This window comes from Camelus bactrianus, chromosome 2, assembly GCF_048773025.1.
Source record: "Camelus bactrianus isolate YW-2024 breed Bactrian camel chromosome 2, ASM4877302v1, whole genome shotgun sequence".
Lineage (NCBI taxonomy): Eukaryota > Metazoa > Chordata > Mammalia > Artiodactyla > Camelidae > Camelus > Camelus bactrianus.
In genome coordinates this window covers 53,127,107-53,144,669 of record NC_133540.1, presented here as the reverse complement: position 1 = coordinate 53,144,669, position 17,563 = coordinate 53,127,107, and positions in this window count along the sequence as shown.

Below are 17,563 nucleotides of genomic sequence, written 5' to 3'. Positions count from 1 at the left end.
TATTTACTGATATTTTTCTGAGTGTTATGTTTTTTTTGTACACTAATAAGGCTAATCACTAGGGGAGAATTTCCTCTAAGAAAAATGAAGATTTGACACAGTTTTTAAAGGAAGGAATTGGTGGGCTTATATTAAAGTTTGCCATCTAGTGACAAAAATCTCAAATTGCATTTAGATCCTCCAAGGAAAATCCAGCCCTTGGAGGGTAAGCCATTTTACAGCAATTATGCCTTTAAGTAACATGATTTTTTTTAAATCCCAATATTTATACCTTTGGATAAGTGGCTTTCTTTACAAACTGGTCACATTCAGAGGCTTAATACTTAATCCAGTAATGTGTCCCATTATTAAAACATTTTTTTTCTGGAATTTCTCTTAAAAATTGCCCTCAGGGCTTCGGTCACCATAATAGCTGTTAATAACACTAACCATCATTTATGAAAGTCTATATTAAGCACACTACTTAGTTTGTTTCATTTAAATTCACCATCTGATCGTATCTTCACAAAAACCAAATATGTATTCTTGTCTTTTTCATAAATGAGGAAAGGTGGACCTAGAGAGACTGAATAAATTGCTCAAGATCACACCTACCATATAAGCAGCAAAGTAAGACTTTTAAACCAAAGTCATCAGACTCAAAAATCTCTACATGGTGCCACCTCCCATGTAACAGGGATGACATTCAAGTTCACATGCTACAGTACATTCAATTTAAAAACCACAACAAGAAAAGTGTTTAACCTAAGCCTGATGAAAATAGGTGTCAGTAAGATGGGACAGTTTACTTTATGCCCCCAGTTAAGTCTTATCAAATATTAATCTTGAGTTTTCAAGATCTTTAGTATTTATGTCTAGGAAACTGGCCATATGGAAAATTCCAAAAGAGAAACTGAAATATGTATAATGCCTCTCAAATTGACTCCATTGATAACAAGCAACCCACTGAGTAATTAGTTCTAGTGTTTATTTAAATAACAAAAAGTTACTATTGTAATACAGACCCACCTTTATGGAGTGACTATACCTCAACATAATAAATTGCTGTCGATATAGGAGCAACATCCTTGATACTCTGTCCTGACTCTTTAAAGAATTGTCAGAATTTGAAAATCTCTGCAATAATTTCAGTCAGAAGATGTGTAACTCCTGCAGAGTATACAGAAGAAATTTTCAAGTCTACCATGAAAGCCAAAATGGTATTCTCAAAGAAAATTTCTTAGAACGAAAAGTTTGTATTAAAATTTCTAGTAAATCAACACTATATGTTGCAGACATAATCTTCACTTTAACCTAAATAAATAAGGTAGAATGGAAAATTATTGATTCTTATAAGCTAACATTTTTAGTACATTTACTATGTATGCACTAAGGACTTGCACTGCTGATTTCTTTTAAACCTTAAAACAACACATATATATATAGGTAGTAATACCTTTTTGCTGTGGATGCTGAGTTAAGTTGCCCAGATAGAGCCACCTCCAGCCCCCTTTTAGGGCCAAGCTGCTGGAAGTATTGGCTGATAAAGACTTATACTTGATTCTTTCTCCAAGACCCCTCTGTAGCCAAAGAGATTGCCTCACTCAAGTTTATGCCCCTTCTGGGGAATAGCCCACATTTATTGAGTGACTGATGCCCTGATACAACAGTCCAACCTTCCTGCATTAATCTGGGAGACTTTAGAAGAACTGCCTGAGCTCCATACCTACCAAGGATTAGCTAAAGATTCTTTTCACTTCAACTTCCTTCCAGCCCTGCTTCCCTCATTTCCTTAGAGGTGCTGTCCCTGTGAGCAATCCTCAGAAAATCTCCTACAGGCAAATCTTCACAACAGATCCTCATTATACGGAGCCAGACTTAAGACACATTTCTGTTTGCACTAATGAAGAAACTGAAGCCTAGAGACCAAGTATTCCATTAGTATTTACACAGATAACAAAGAATAAAGCTAGGATTTTAAGTTAGAAAACCTGGCTTCAGAGCACCATCATGCCATGTTACCATTCCATTAAAAGCATCATATCAATTTCACATAACCACAGCATGATATTCTTGGAAGAAAATGTCGCATTTTAACAGTATAGGTAGACTCTTCAAGAAAGAAAGATTTTCCATGTAAACATCTACATTTAATTCATTTTTAGAATATCAGAGTCTCTTCTAATGTTTATATTTGAATGTCTTGGAATTATGCAACTCTAATATGAAAATTTTAATGTACCTATAACACACACAAGAAATACAAAAGATTTTTCGACAGGATCTGCAACATGGAGTAATTTTGGTTAGTAATAAATATTGACACAATGTCTCTACAGCAAACCACGTATTGAAGTTCTTTCTAAACAAGTACGATTGTTTATCTGATTTAAATATTCAAAGCAGATATACTGACAGGAATAAATGAACAAAAAAATTATGCACAAATGTTCATGCATTTTTAGCGAGTTGTAAATAAAGAAGTGCCCTCTTGTAAATAATCCTTATCCTTAATGCTTTCTGCTTGTTAAAGGTAGAGAAACGATTGGGGAATTATAATTTAAAAAAAAAAACACAAAGAAACTTCTCTCAACCCAGAAAAAAATCTCCATAAAGGTGGTGGAGACTGAAAACAGCTGTATTATTGAATAAACATTAAACCAAAATGTGACGCATACCACAGGCTGTCTACTAATTAGTGGGAAAGACAGAGAAGCAGATACAACTCATTACATACATTAATCAAGATCTACAATGGTTAGTCCCCAAGAAAGATGACTTGACAGCACCTTTTGTCACAAACATTTCATGTTAACTGTACCTGATAATTGGGGTGACCATGTGTTAGCTTACTGGCTTTATCCTGAGGAAAAACCAACTTCTATTTTCATGACAGGAGAATGTTTTGTAACTTGGAGCAAGGTGGCCACTGCAGTTAGACTCTGACCTTCCCACAGAAGCTGGGTTAGGGGACACTATCTTTCTTAATGACTACATTTCAAAGAGATGGTGCCCAGGTTCTTGAGAAGAACATTCCTGGATCACAAAGCTGACAAAAGGCCTGCCAGGTTTTCAAGGAGAGAAGAAATGCTTACAATTACATATTGTAAGGAAAAAGACAGGAAGTTGAATCTTTTCCCTTATTTTCAATAGAGAGCATTAAGCCTTTTATTTTTAATTTATATTTGTCTTTACAGAAGCAGCAGTTAGGGAACAGCAGCCTAGGCAGACCGTAGTTTCAGGAAACCCAACAACCATTCCCACTGCTCTTAACTTTCCCTCTAAGAGCAAGCTGTCCTGGTACTCAGTACTGTGCAGCATCTAAACGCCTAATGAAACATGCTGTTTACTCCTTTTAAAGTATTTGTCACTGAAGCCAAAATAACCCATTCTGTCTAGAAAAGAGTAAAGAAAAACAGACACTTGCTTATAATTTGCCAAGGAAAGTGGCAACTATGTAAGACTGCACCATGAACATGAATTATACTCAGGAAAAGAGTAAAGAAAAAATGAAGACATCATGAAAGTTTTGATATTTAAGACTGGCACAGTGTATCATTGTTTGACCTTGAGTGTTTTTGATTATTCTCTCTTAGAAATATTATCCTACCTCAAAATATTGCAATGGATTATTGCATTTTGGGACAAAACGATATATTTAATGTGGGAGTGACGTGTTTCAGCCTGCTTCCCCACTCGCGAAAGCCACTAATACTTAGTCAATTTAGAATTCATTATCTCAGGAGTCAGTGCTCCAATGGCAATATTCTTAACCTACAGCAAGCGCCACAGATGGCTGAACACAAACCTTTCTTTTCTTTGTTTCTTTTAAACATAGTTACTCTTTTTCCTCTTTGTAGAAAAAAACAATTACATACATCATATCCTCTAGTTGTATCTTTCTACAATAAAATGTACATAGATGCTGCAACAATAATGCTCCAGAGATAATGGAGAAAGACAATATTTTAAAAGATGACACTTTTAACACACTGTGCTTTTCTGTTAAAAGACATTCTGCAGAGCAAAGCTCAGAACCCCACGGAAATCAATTCCCAAATGTGTCTGGAAGCCCTCAAGGCTATGTCCCTGCTCTTTTGTCACTAATTGTATTGACAGCTGGTAGTTCCTACTTTGAGACAATTTCTCTTCTCACTGCATATTTATTGAAACATACCTTGTTGTAGTATTGACCTTACACCATGAGGAAGCAGTGAATAATAGCTAACTCCCCTGGGTCCTGACAGATGGTTTTAGTATTCAGCTTTGCTGTCAGCACAGGACCTCATGGCATATGCAAGACAAAGGAACATTAGCCTCTGAAGGGAAATGAAATGTTATCTGAATTAAAGGGGCAATGTGGCAATTTACATACAATCTTTGTACTTAATCCTGAATTCAAAGGTAAAGTACCTTCAGCTGCAAAATAATTTCCCAAATCTAAAGATGAAATACAATAGGCCAAATATGCATACTACTAATTTGTGTGCCAAAGCAAACCCAGCATAGCCAAAAGATTCACAAAATTCTAAGTGTTGCCTTTATGAAGTAAAATATTATCAAAAAATCCATAGTATTTAATTTTAATATAAAATGTAAATGGCTAAACAAAATATTTATTGAATAAACAAAGTTTGTTATATTTAGGCAACATACCATTATTAATACAGCACATTGAAAACTCAGTGAACTCATTACTTTATAATGGATCTTCAAAGTCAAGTGATTGGATATTGTAAAGATTTTTAAAAGAAAATTTTAAATGTAACTCAGAGAAGGACATATTTGAAACAAATATTTATCCATTTATTGATGTGGTATTCCAGGCACAAATTTGAATTACGTTTTTAAATTCAGAATACTGAATCTTCTATGACTCATCTTCCATTTCCATTCCTACTTTTTGATTTCTTATATCCCACTTGGACTCCTTCCTACCTTTGACCTTACCTTCCAGCCTCCCTTCTGTTCCTACTCCAATCCAGTTTTCATTTTCTCAGCAGTGCTGTCTTTCCCAAACACAGATCTGATTATGCTACTTACCTGCTTAAAATTACCCTGTAATACTCAATTTCCTAGAAAATGATGTTGAAATCTCTTAGCAAAAATTCAAGACCTTTCATAATATGGCTCCTATTTACTTTTTTCTATCCTCACAACGGATCTCCATCCCAAGCTTTACTGAACTGCCCTGTGGTAAACATCTCCTGTGAAAATCCACAACGATCCATGCCTTTGTGTTATTGCCTCTCGTCAAGTGTGACTCACTTTTCTTCAATATATTATGGCAAACATGATGGGATGTCACAGCCTTAGATTGGGTTATATGGCAAAAGTGACGGGAAGTCACTCCTATCATTACATTACATTATGTAAGACCCCATCTTAACAGACCAGAGAGAGAAACAGACTTTCCCTTTGTGGCTCTGAAGAAGGGTGCCACCATGTTGTGGAAGCCTATGAAGAGGGCCACATGGCCAGGAACTATGGGAGCTGTGTCTTGGCCAACAACCAGCAAGAAAATGAGGACTTCAAACAACCACAGAAAATGAAGTATGCCCACCACCTGAATACGCATGGAAACGGATTCTTCCTCAGCCAGTCCTCCAGGTGAGAATGCGCTATGCTGCTGCCTTGATTCCAGCCTCGTGAGGTCATGAGCAGAGAATCCAGCCAAACCACGCCCAGACTCCTGACTCACAGAAACTGTGAGATAAGAAACATGCACTGTTTTTAGCCACTAAATTTGTGGTAATTTATGGAGCAACAGAAGATGAATACATGCCTTAGTCCCTTGGACAGACCACACATGTTCATACTTCCAGCCATGGCTCATGCTGCTTTTGAAAAAGCTAGAACTTTGAACATGTAGCTGGACTCATGCTATTCTTAAATTCCCATCATTTCTTTTATACCCTGCCATTTCTTCAACCATGTTTTCTTTGCCAATCTCCTCTCTCTCATTCCACATAGTCATGAAGAGGCAATCTATCCTGAATGTCAGCCCTTTCATGCCATGTGGAAAGTCAAATGACCCAAGCCAGGCCAACCAGACTTTTCTCTCAGACTTGAAATGAGCGTAGTAGGAGACAGCACACCATTCTTTATCCTGTACATACATACAGCGTATGTGTGGGCCTGCTAGTGGCCACTCTTCTGGATGTTAAGGAGGAAACTACACACAGATAGAAATCAATCCATTGAGGAAATAAGAACTAAAAACATGTAGCAAGAAACCAAACTTTGCCTAATGTGTTTGAGCTCCTGGATTGAGCAGTTACTACAAGGAGTCTTACCCGTGACAGGTATGTGAATTAATAATTCCATTTATGTTTGAGCTAATTTGCTTTGGATTTCTCCTGAAAAACGCAAAGATCAGTGTCTCCCTGATAGCAAATGATAAGACCAGGATCTGAACTCAGTTCCGCCTAAATCCAAAGTTCATGTTTTTATAAGAGTTTCTTACTTTCTGCCTAAATAGAATGTAAACTCTTAATAAGAATCCTGAATTAAATGCCCTTATATACATTATGCTATCAAAAGTGTCATAATTATAATAATAACAATAATGGTAATTTACTGTGTACCTATAATAGAAATGTTTATAATCATACTGTTTTATACATTATTTATCATACATACTTTTAGTTATATTATTATGGATTGACAAGAAATATATGTGAGCTGATAAGCAGGGGTGGAAGTCTATACTTCACAAGTTTATTCCTTAATAAAAAGTTAAACACAACTTTGGAGTTCCATGAAGTTTGCTTTATAGAGTCAAGGACACAGAGAAACTCAAGAATCAGATGCTAACATGCACTTCTAGGAATGCATATTTGAAGTTTTCTTTAGATGCTCAGATAGAGAAGAAGAGAGTAGAGACTGACCCAGGACAAAACAGTCATGGGAGACGCAGAAACCACTTTCCCCTCTTCATTTTTCTCATGGGTATGTATTTTCACAACAGTAATATTTAGACACTACACTAAAGGGATAATTCTCATATTGAAAGGGCTAATAATCATATTTAGGTATTTTAATTCCATTTTGCCTTTAAGAATACCACAGGGCCTGAAGAATAACATGAACCTTTCCTACACTACACAAGATGCTAATTCTCTTGACTGGATGGAGAGAGAAGGTACTCACCTCTCTATTTTTAATGTTCTGCTACCTTTTCAATATAAATATTTCTATAATAATTTGGAACATAAGTTATACACAATATAGCCAACCAAACAGCATCACTGTCATTTGAATAACAGATCCATCAAAAGGGATATATGCATTTTTCCCTGAGATGAAAGTCAATATGTTAATCCAAAAGGCTTTTAAAAATAATCTGCAGGATAAAGTTATTTAGCAAGCGAGATAATTTAAAATTAAAAGTCAAACTGGAAGCAAGTTACATTCTTTGAAAAACATGTCATCCCAATAGCCGATGTGCTTTTCGAGCTGAAATATTTTTTCTTTTCTCTATTGATACTGAAATCATAAAAATTACAACAATACATTTTTATTGTATATAATAGTTGAGTAACTTTTTAAATAAACTACAATCTACATCTAACGATGAACTGCAGGCTACAGTTTACTGCTTCACATAAAGGTAAGTTTAACAGCAACAGGCCTATGGTCGGTTTAAAGCCTGCAATTAGCATGAAGACCCAAATTCAACCACTAGTTTTATTTCTGCTGTAGTCGTCTTTACTCAACACAGCATAACAATCTTCTGATAAATAACAGTGAATACAGATAAGAAGACTAAATATTTCAGTCCTGTTATACCTGTGTTAACTGGTTTTATTTTTTGAGATCTCCCTAAAATAGCCAAAGTCTACATGTCCATTTCGCTTTGTTCTGTAGAAATAGATCAAGAAAAAAATGAAAGATTTTATATTAAAGTGATTGGAAAGATTTACCACCATGAGACTAAAATGAAGTTTATGAATACAGACAGATACATCATATAATGTCAAGGTTGAGGGGGACACAAAAGATCAGCAAGACCAAGTCTCTCATTTTGCAATTAGTTAAGTTAGAGATCATACTGCAGTAAGGTTGGCCCTTATTCTAATATAACCGATGTCTGTATAAGACAGCCAGGTAAAGATGGAAACATGCAGAAAGAATGTCATGTGACTGCAAAGGCAGAGATTGGAGCTATGCAGCTAATAGCCAAGGAACACCAAGGATTGTCAGGAAACCACTAGAAGCTAAGAAAAGACAAGAAAGGGTTCCCCTACAGGTTTCAGAAGGAGTGTGGCCCTGCTAACACCTTGATTTCTTACTTCTAGCCTCTAGCAGTGATAAACAATAATACCTTCTGCTTTTTTAAGCTACTAGGTTTGTGGTACTCTGGTAAAGCAGCCTTAGGAAACTAATACTCCAGGTCAACCTACGTATCTGCTTTTTTCTTGTGGTACATAGGACCACCCAAAAGGGTAGGGAAAATCGCACAACTGTGTGGACTGTTCTTATTTTAATTCATAGCCACGAAGTTCAAAAGAAACACTTGCTAACAATCCTGTAATACTTCCCTAGAAAGTGCACTTTCCCACACATTATACGGATGTTTTCACTAAGTCTGCTCTTCTAAGTTCTCCAACATTCTCAACTCTCTCTCATCTGATGAACTCGTCTTCATACGTCACTGAGAAAAGGGAGGCAGTTTAAACAGACCCTCTCATTTTCTACCACCAAATCTACAAATATGACTAAACCTGTACACATATTCCCTGTCTTCCTGTTCCAGAGCAGAAATCTCTCTACGGTTCTCAAAGCACCTCTTCCCCCTGTGCTCCTTATGCATCCCCTTCCACCTTATGATTTTCAGTACTTGGTTTACTGTGTGATTTTTTTTCTGTTCAATATTCCAGTGTTCTAATATCATTCTGTCAAGACACAAACAGACAATTCTAGTATTATTCTGTAAAAATCAAGACAAATCATGCCATTTGCCATGAATATCCTTCTAAATATTCCCCATTTCTCCTCTTCAGGAAAAAAAAAACTTCTAAAATAGGTACAAGTACATCTCCCTATCCTCATTTCCTTTTCACGTTTTAATCCAAATTACTCTGATTTCTGTCTTTTGTAGTCACTGTAATGTCCTTATTCAGGGCTTCCAAAGACATTCATATTGCCCAATTCATTGGTTTCTGTTTGTTGACATTATAGAATATTTCTTGGAAGTTTCATTAAGGTTGATTACTCCCTCCTTTTTTGAAGCATTTTCTTCTCTTGGACTTCTTGACTCTACATTTTATTGGTTTTCTCCCTATCCCTTGGCTATTTCCTCCTCATCTCCTTTGCTGAATATATTCCTCCACAGTTTCCTTCAGTGCTGGAATTTTCCGTTCTCAACATCAGGAGCATCTCACCTGGTCCTATGGCTCCATGCTGATGGCTTCCAAAATCATGTTCTAGCATTAGAATCTCCTCTAATTTCTAGACTTCTATATTTATGTACCCAACTGCTTCAAGTTTCCTCTTGAAATTTGATAGGTACCTCAAATATAGCCCATCCAAACTGAAATGATCGCCCAAACCTGTTTCTTCTTCATTCTTTCTAATTTTAGAAAATGCCCCCATAAACCAGATGATCAGTCCAAAAGCCTAAAAGTTACACTTAATTACTCCATTTTTCTCTCCTCTCTCCACATTCCAATCCAAGTTTTGCTGGTTGTAACTTCAAAATACACTAAAAATACATGCACTTCTCATTATTTCCATTGCCACCAGTCTTCCCAGATTGTACCATCTTCAGCCTCGACTGCTGAAGTAGCCTCTCATGCAAACCTACTGCATCCCTCTTCACCCACAATTTGTTTTCCAAACAGGTGTCACAGACTAGTCTGAATGCACATCTAGCCTGGAGACATTTAATTTTAATTAAGTTTGAGTGTCTTCAGAAAGAGAACGTGCCCTCCAATCTATCACAGCCCCTTCCTGTCTGCGTACATCAAGCCTATCACACCCGTTATGCCACCTGCCTACCCTTACAGTCAGCTGAGCTTGGATTCTGATCCCATATCATCTTTAAAAAATGTAAATCAATTTAATTAACTAGACTGAGTGAAGCAGATTGCCGTCCCTAGTGTGGGTGAGCCTTATCTAATTTGTCGAAGGCTCAAATATTATAAAAGTTTGAGTAAGAAAGAATTTATTTTTTCTGCTTGTCTTTGAGCTGGGACATTGGTCCTCTCCTGCCTTTGGACTCAGACTCAGATTGAAACTCTACCATCAGCTCTCCTACATTTAATCTCCTCAGGCTTTCCTAGGGCTAGGCTTCCCAGCCTTCATAATCACATGAGACAACTATTTACAGTAAATCTCTCCCATACTCATTTATCTCTTCACTCACTCCCATATTCTCTCTCGTGCTCTCTCTCGTGTATGTGTGTGTGTGTGTGTGTGTGTGTGTGTGTTTATCTCCTTTTGGTTTGATTTCTCTGAAGAATCCTGACATATATATACATACGTACACACATATTAACATATCCTCAGATATGTTTTTGCTTGAGGGCAAAAAAGGAATTCACAGAAAGTTGAAGGTGTCCTATAACTTACCCTAAGGATTTAGGGTGCACAATATGGTTACTATGTCTAGAGGGGTCAGTAAATATGGAGTGGCCAGAACAGGTGTAACAGCTGCTTTATATAAGCTGCCATTGTGTCCAGTGTCATCAGTCTTTCCCAGGAATGTGGGTGACAGTCACTGGGGGAAACTGGCCTCAGTCCCATTCTGCCTTTAGCCCAGTTTCCCCACAAGGCCATACCACATCACTGTGATGATGGAAGACAGTACAATCATGGGAATAAGCAGTTTTAATTTCTGTACCATTACCTTCTTAAAGTAAGGGATATACACCCAAATTTTTGTCATTCTATTTGAAAATCATTGCTGAGGAGAAGGTTGATCTTCTGATGATTAATAGCCTATTAAAAACCTATAGATAAGTACAATAGAAACAACTGCTTCTAAAATTATGACAAATAAGGAAAGATTATCCTCTCAAAACTGAGACAATTTTAATAAAAGTTAACCTACATTTAAAAAAATACTGTTTGCCACGGTGTATTCTAAGATCTTAATGTTGCATTATTTAATTAAATCCCCACAAAACCCCATGAGGAAAGTGATGCTACTATCACTTACAGAATAGGATACATGCTCTCTAAGGCTAAAGGACTTGCTCAAGGTTATGAAGTCACTGTTGTGATTCACATTAACGTATGAAGGGCTCCAGTGCCCCCATTCCATGCTACTTAGCTAGTCACTAAAAGAAATATATTAAAAAAATAAACTTACCAATACTGATTTTTATTTTTATCAATTTTTATTTATTCATATGTAAGCTGACCCTATTAACCTCTTTTAAGAGCTAAACTTAAGGCAGGGCTTCATATTAAAAATGTAATCTGACATCATAGAATTTTAAAATAATACCTGGAATTTTCCTTATCTAAACATATTAGATATGCATAGTTAAGAAACTTGCATATTTTTAAAAGCTTATATATTAACATAGCTTATCAGTAACAAGGAAATGACTTAGAAACCTAATAACTAAATGAATGAATTATCCAAGGCTATTTAAACTAAAGTCCAAGCAACTTTGTAATTTCATGCTCTAGCTCAAATGCATTCTGTTTTGCATAATGGATTATTTGGTAACCCCAGTCAATTATCATGACTGCTAAGTAATACCATAAATATAAATAAGCATTAATAAAATGCATTTTGGTCATCTCAAAGTGGCTTGGGATGAATTTCATTAATTGGTTTTCTTTTAACCTATTTTTTCTTTTCAAATGTTATTGAACTCTAAAATTCTCTTCACATTTCTAAAAGAATTGAAATTATAAATGGATGGATATATTAGTCTTATTTTGAGAAAGATTTATTAAACAGTAATAATCTAGAGCAAAGTCCTCATTTTGATTATTTAACAAAGTCAGACCCAGAGCCAATGTTTTAAAGGAATTATGCTTTTAAAATACTGTAGATAAAAGATTGCATTTTAATGTTTATAACTGACTTATATAAATAATAGAAATCACAAAATATAGACTTCAAAATGTCACATCAAATAGCTAATGGAAAGCAATATACATTAGTATTGATTTAAGAGATAGTATCTAAATTATTTGGGTCTCCTATTGATTTCTTTTCAGAATATCAAATGTTCCTTATAACAAAATCAATATGGCACTTTACTAGACATTTGGCCAAAAGTGAGGCCGTTCTCCAGGCAGCACTTTAAGAAATATATCCATTTCATCCCCATTTGGGCACCCCTATAAATCTGTTAATAGGATATTAATTTGAAGAGTACAATGGATAACATATATTTGCAAGTAAGTACAGGCCCTGCAGATATTTCATACAAGTTGATGATGAAAAGAGTGTAACAGACAAATAAGAGAGAAGCATACCCATTATGGTAGATGTTAATTTTTATATTAAAAAATTATATTAACAAGATTGGTTTGAGAGGCTGTTATCTTTTAAAATATACTAATAAATAAACAAAAGCAAACAAAGCCCTAATATTTTAATGCAAGTTTCTGAAAGAATAACCAATTACTGCCATTTCCATATACTTTATGAAATTTGCTAGTATAAATAGAGGATCTATGGTAAAAAATGGAGTCTATCTTTCTCACTTATATTGTGGATATCATTATAACTGAATAAGATAAAACAAACTTTAAAAAACAAAACACTGATTAAGTGCTATACACTGAATAAGAAGAGTAAGAGGTGGGGTTTATAACTTCTGGTATCAACCTGAAAGGTACTCCAGGTTAAATAAAAGTAAATATTTTGCTAAAAAATAATTTCTAAACTAATTTTACTAATTTAAAAACTAATTTAAGCATTTTAAGACCTTATTATAGTCAATGGTATTGTCCATAGTTTTTATGTACACACACATATCTATAGCATATTGTTATCAATCATATAACCGATAACAAGGCTTGGTATTGGTTTTCTTTGTACTAACATTATTTGTCACAGCAATATATAAGTAATAATAATAACAGTTTATTAGTGCATTAAAATCTAGCAAAAATTACTACCAAGAGGAGAGAACATGGACAGCCTACGACTGTTTACACAGAACCTATAGTTTGACTCCACAGTTGGATTTTACAATGGAAGGCTGTGGGGATTACAAAAGCTCACAGGATCCACATAGTGAGAGATTTACTCTTCAGAGGGCATATTTTACAGAAAGACTGGTAGGAGCCCAGGATAGAGATAAGTCCTCAAAACTTGCTTGAGGGCCTAGACTTGAGCAAGAAAGCTCAGGTTCCTCTCTATGCTATGGAGCCAATCAACAAAGGTGAGATGGGGCAAAGGTAAGAAGGTGTGTTGGGCTGGGTCACGCCCCAGCTGTATTTCTTAGGGATCTTTTGTCTGGCAGAAAAAGACGAGTTGACAAAAGGAAAAATGTGTTTCCAAAAATGCCACTATAGCTATGGAAATCTTCACAATCCATCAGACTGAAGGCAGATTGGTCCTCAGATATGAAATGAGACATACAGTCGGACAGTAATGCATTCAATTTGAGTGGGCTGGAGAGATTCAGAGCCAAGAGTGAGTCAGGCCAACACAAGGACCATAGTTTGGCCCTTCTCAAATTTCGATCCCACAGTGTTACCTATTTCCCCATGTAACTGTAAACTTTTTGAGGATTTTTTCTTCCTTTATTCTTACAACCAAGGATGTAAACTGTCTGAAGTAAGTATTACTTTATATTACGTGTAGACTACAATGCTGTTGTATATTTTGGTAAAGCACATATGTCTTGGAGTATCCTAAGAAAAAAGAAATAACCAGAAATGTATTTATGAATCAGAAATACCAGAACATACTATATCTGTCAAAATGTATCTTTCTGAATTATTTGTGAATTATACAGTAATATTTTAAATAACTTCATTAACAGGAGAAAGCAAGTGTCAGTGAAAGCCCTGTCTCATTACTCTTGCTGAGACTATATCTTACTTCTAATTTGGTATTATTTAATTTCACAAATTGTTTTCTCTTTGATTATATTTTTACTAATCTTTGGTCTTTTAATAAAAATGTTAAGGCATTTCCAACAGAGGTAAACATTTAAATTTAAAGAATCTTAATGGCTATGCAAAATGCATTCTTAGGGTAAAATATTTTGTCATTTATCATTTAGGATAAAACATAATTTTAAATTCTGATAGTAGCATTAAAATTATATTGAACACCAATAACATGTTCCACAGTATTTCCCATCAAAATTGGCTCTCTGGATATAAACCACAGCCTTCCAGTATTGAAATATCATACTAGATGTGTGTAATTATGTACTTCCCGATACACCTGTTGATGTCTAGCTTATGAGAGCCTCAAATTCTCTAAAGCAGCATGGGAATTCAGTCAAAAAAACAGATCTGGTATACTTCTATCTTGTCTTACTTCAAAGGATTCATAACTTACAGGGAAAAATGAGGTTAAAATAATTCAAGTATATCTGAGTTTGACACATGAAACCTCCACAGCAGAGCACCACTTCTCCACAGAAATCCTTGGATAAACTTACTCATTAAGCAACACTAAAGACCTGTGCACATGACTATATTTTTAGATGTAAATTTTATATAGATAACAAAATATTCTCAGCCCTATAAAACTGGGCTCAAATACCAATTTGTCCGACAATCAGTTTCCCAAATGTCTTATATACCACTAAATCAATAGTGTCCCATGTTTATATTTACCAAAAAATGGAATGTTTATGATACGGTTGTTCATTATATAACATATTAGAAAACTTTTGATTAGTTTACAATGATAGCCATATCACAAACATAATTAACGAAGGATAGTTTTATATGATTGCCTACATATTTACTTTGTATTAAGAGCTGTTCTAGTGTTTGTTAAGCATTCACAGCAGCACACAGTGCAGTTTTTATCGAGTTTACACTCTAAATGGGGAAAGAATACATAAACTTATGGAAAGATAACTAATAATAAAAGATAAGAAGCAATAAGTGCTAAGTCAGAAAGATGCTCAGTAACTTTCATAGGCCACATGAGCAAGCAGACGTATCTCTGGGCTGAGATTTTTTATAGAAGGTGCAGAGAAGAATGGCATTTCCATTAAAGCACCTTCCTTTTTTTAAGGCTATAGGCTACAGAAATGAAATGCACTTTAGGCTGAAACTCTGTTTAAGCAAACATCAATTGCTTTGTTAGAGTGAACAGTCTCAGATATGGTGAGCAATGCACATTTGGAGAATTAGTATGGATGGAATTTGGCTTTGGGTAATAGGATTGTAGGAGTGAAGAAAACAATTTATGGGCAGACAGTGAAAGGCCTTAACTGTTAGCTTAAGGCATAACGGCTTCATTCTTTGAATCTGACAAGTCATTGAAACGATTTTCTCTTGAGGTTTTTTGTATAGTTTGTTGCTTTTCTTCTCCAATGCTAGGAAACATTTGGTCAAATTATTTCAACCCATAATTTATTTTCAGCTCAGAAGAATCAGGTCCCAGCAGTAGAATTATGTGTTCAAATATAGTAATGTAATGCTAAGATAGAAACCTCCAGAGGGTATTTTCAGTGTTTTCAAGAATCATCTTCTGAATGGATGAAGACCTGACAGAAGTGACTAACTCACAAGCATCTGATTTGAAAAGAACCCTTCAAAGAAAGGAACCTGTCCTGATGCCACTATCTTTGGAGTATACTATTCACTATTTCAGTGACCCTGTGGTACACTCAGCTAACATCCCTGTGGAAAGAATGGAAGAAAAAGTGATCTGAGAACCAGATTTCCAGGCAGTCATAGCCCACCTACCATCCAGTACAGTTGTCTTTAAAATGTCTATACCATTTCCTGCATTTGGGATACACTACACATTTGTTTCCAGAACCTTTCTAAGACTTTTAGCAGGTGAGTAAAATTGGTATTTTTTTTTAGGAAGACTGATATCTCTACATTTTTCAGGATGGATCATTGATGATGGAGGATAGAAACTAAAACAAGTCAAATTACTACATGAAAAATGAAGTGACCGGGCTTAACTTAATGACCATAGCAAAGGGGGAGTTTGAATAAATAATACACTGTAAAACAGAGAAAAGTATATCTAACCTTACAGTTAAATGAGTAATGCGGGTTTATTTGCAGAATTAATCATGAAAGAAACATCAATTTGGAATGAAGTAACAAAGAGTGACTTATACGAGCACATAAACATAGTTCTGGTCATGTTTTGAAGAGTCTTTGTTTGCTTGTTTTCCTATTCTGATTATACCAATGGAATAAGTGTAAATTTGACAGTATGCAAAGATGAAATTAATATCAAGGCTTGTCAAGCCAGTTATTTTTAAGTTAGTGTAACTGAATGAAAGGTGATTTGGAAATGCTCATCCTTCTACTTCAGTTATTTCATGAAGATGCTTTTAAAAATGCATGGTATGGATCCCATCCCTTAAAAGGATAGACTTCTTTTCAATCCTTCAATCCTTCAATCCTTCATATCAATACTTTGTGTAACATTTATCTACACAAATGTTAATAAACAAAATCTAGGTTTAGAAAGGCTTCCAAATTGCACTTAAATACATTTTATACTATTATTCTCTTTCAGGTTCAAATGTAACTGTTAACATCAAGCTAAATACTTAGTACCCTCTGAGTTAGCCCTATAGAAAAATCTTATTTATCCCTTATTACCTAGAATACTTGTAAACTGCATTATAGTCCCAAATTTGCAAATTTTAGTTTTAAAATCTACACATTTGAAAGTTATAGGCTGCTTGAAGGAATTTTAAATACAGATCTTCATAAAGATATGTGTAACTTTAATCTAGAATACTCAGGCTGTATGTATTATAGGCACAAGCTTTGACTGCAAAATATAGAAACACATTATAAACTTGTATACAATGTTTTTCTTACTTCAGATGGGAAGAAGAAAACATAAAATGGCTTCTCTAGTGATGATGGCAGACTCTTTATGGTTTCTAAGGTTCAAGCACTCATGATATACCACACACACAAAAAAGACTTTTAAAAAAAGAATTTTAATGACATTTGCCATGAAAAAAACTAAAATTCACAAACCATACATCAACAAAGATATGTGCTATAATCAAGCAAAATAAGGATGTATTTTTAAGGATATGTTTGGAAGGATCAGTCTGTAAGTTGGAGGTAGTGTGGTGCAGTGGAATTAACCCCTCTCAAGAATCAGAGAGATGAATCAGAATGCCTGTACTTATATTTTGTGATTTTTAGCAACTCACGTGTCCTTTAAGAACACTGGTTTATTTTTTTCTAATGGAAACTACGATTATTGTAAATGAAAAATGAAGTAATACAAATATATTTCTTGCCATATAGATGACGAATAGACACCATCCCTATTATACAATTGTATATTTTACCTGTCAAAAAAAATTTCACAACTGACAAATCTCCTACTAAGCATTTGTGGATGGACAAGGTAACCGTTAGCTAGCACATCACCCACTGAGTGGAGATACAGTAAGAATGGAATTTGGTGAAATATAAGGGT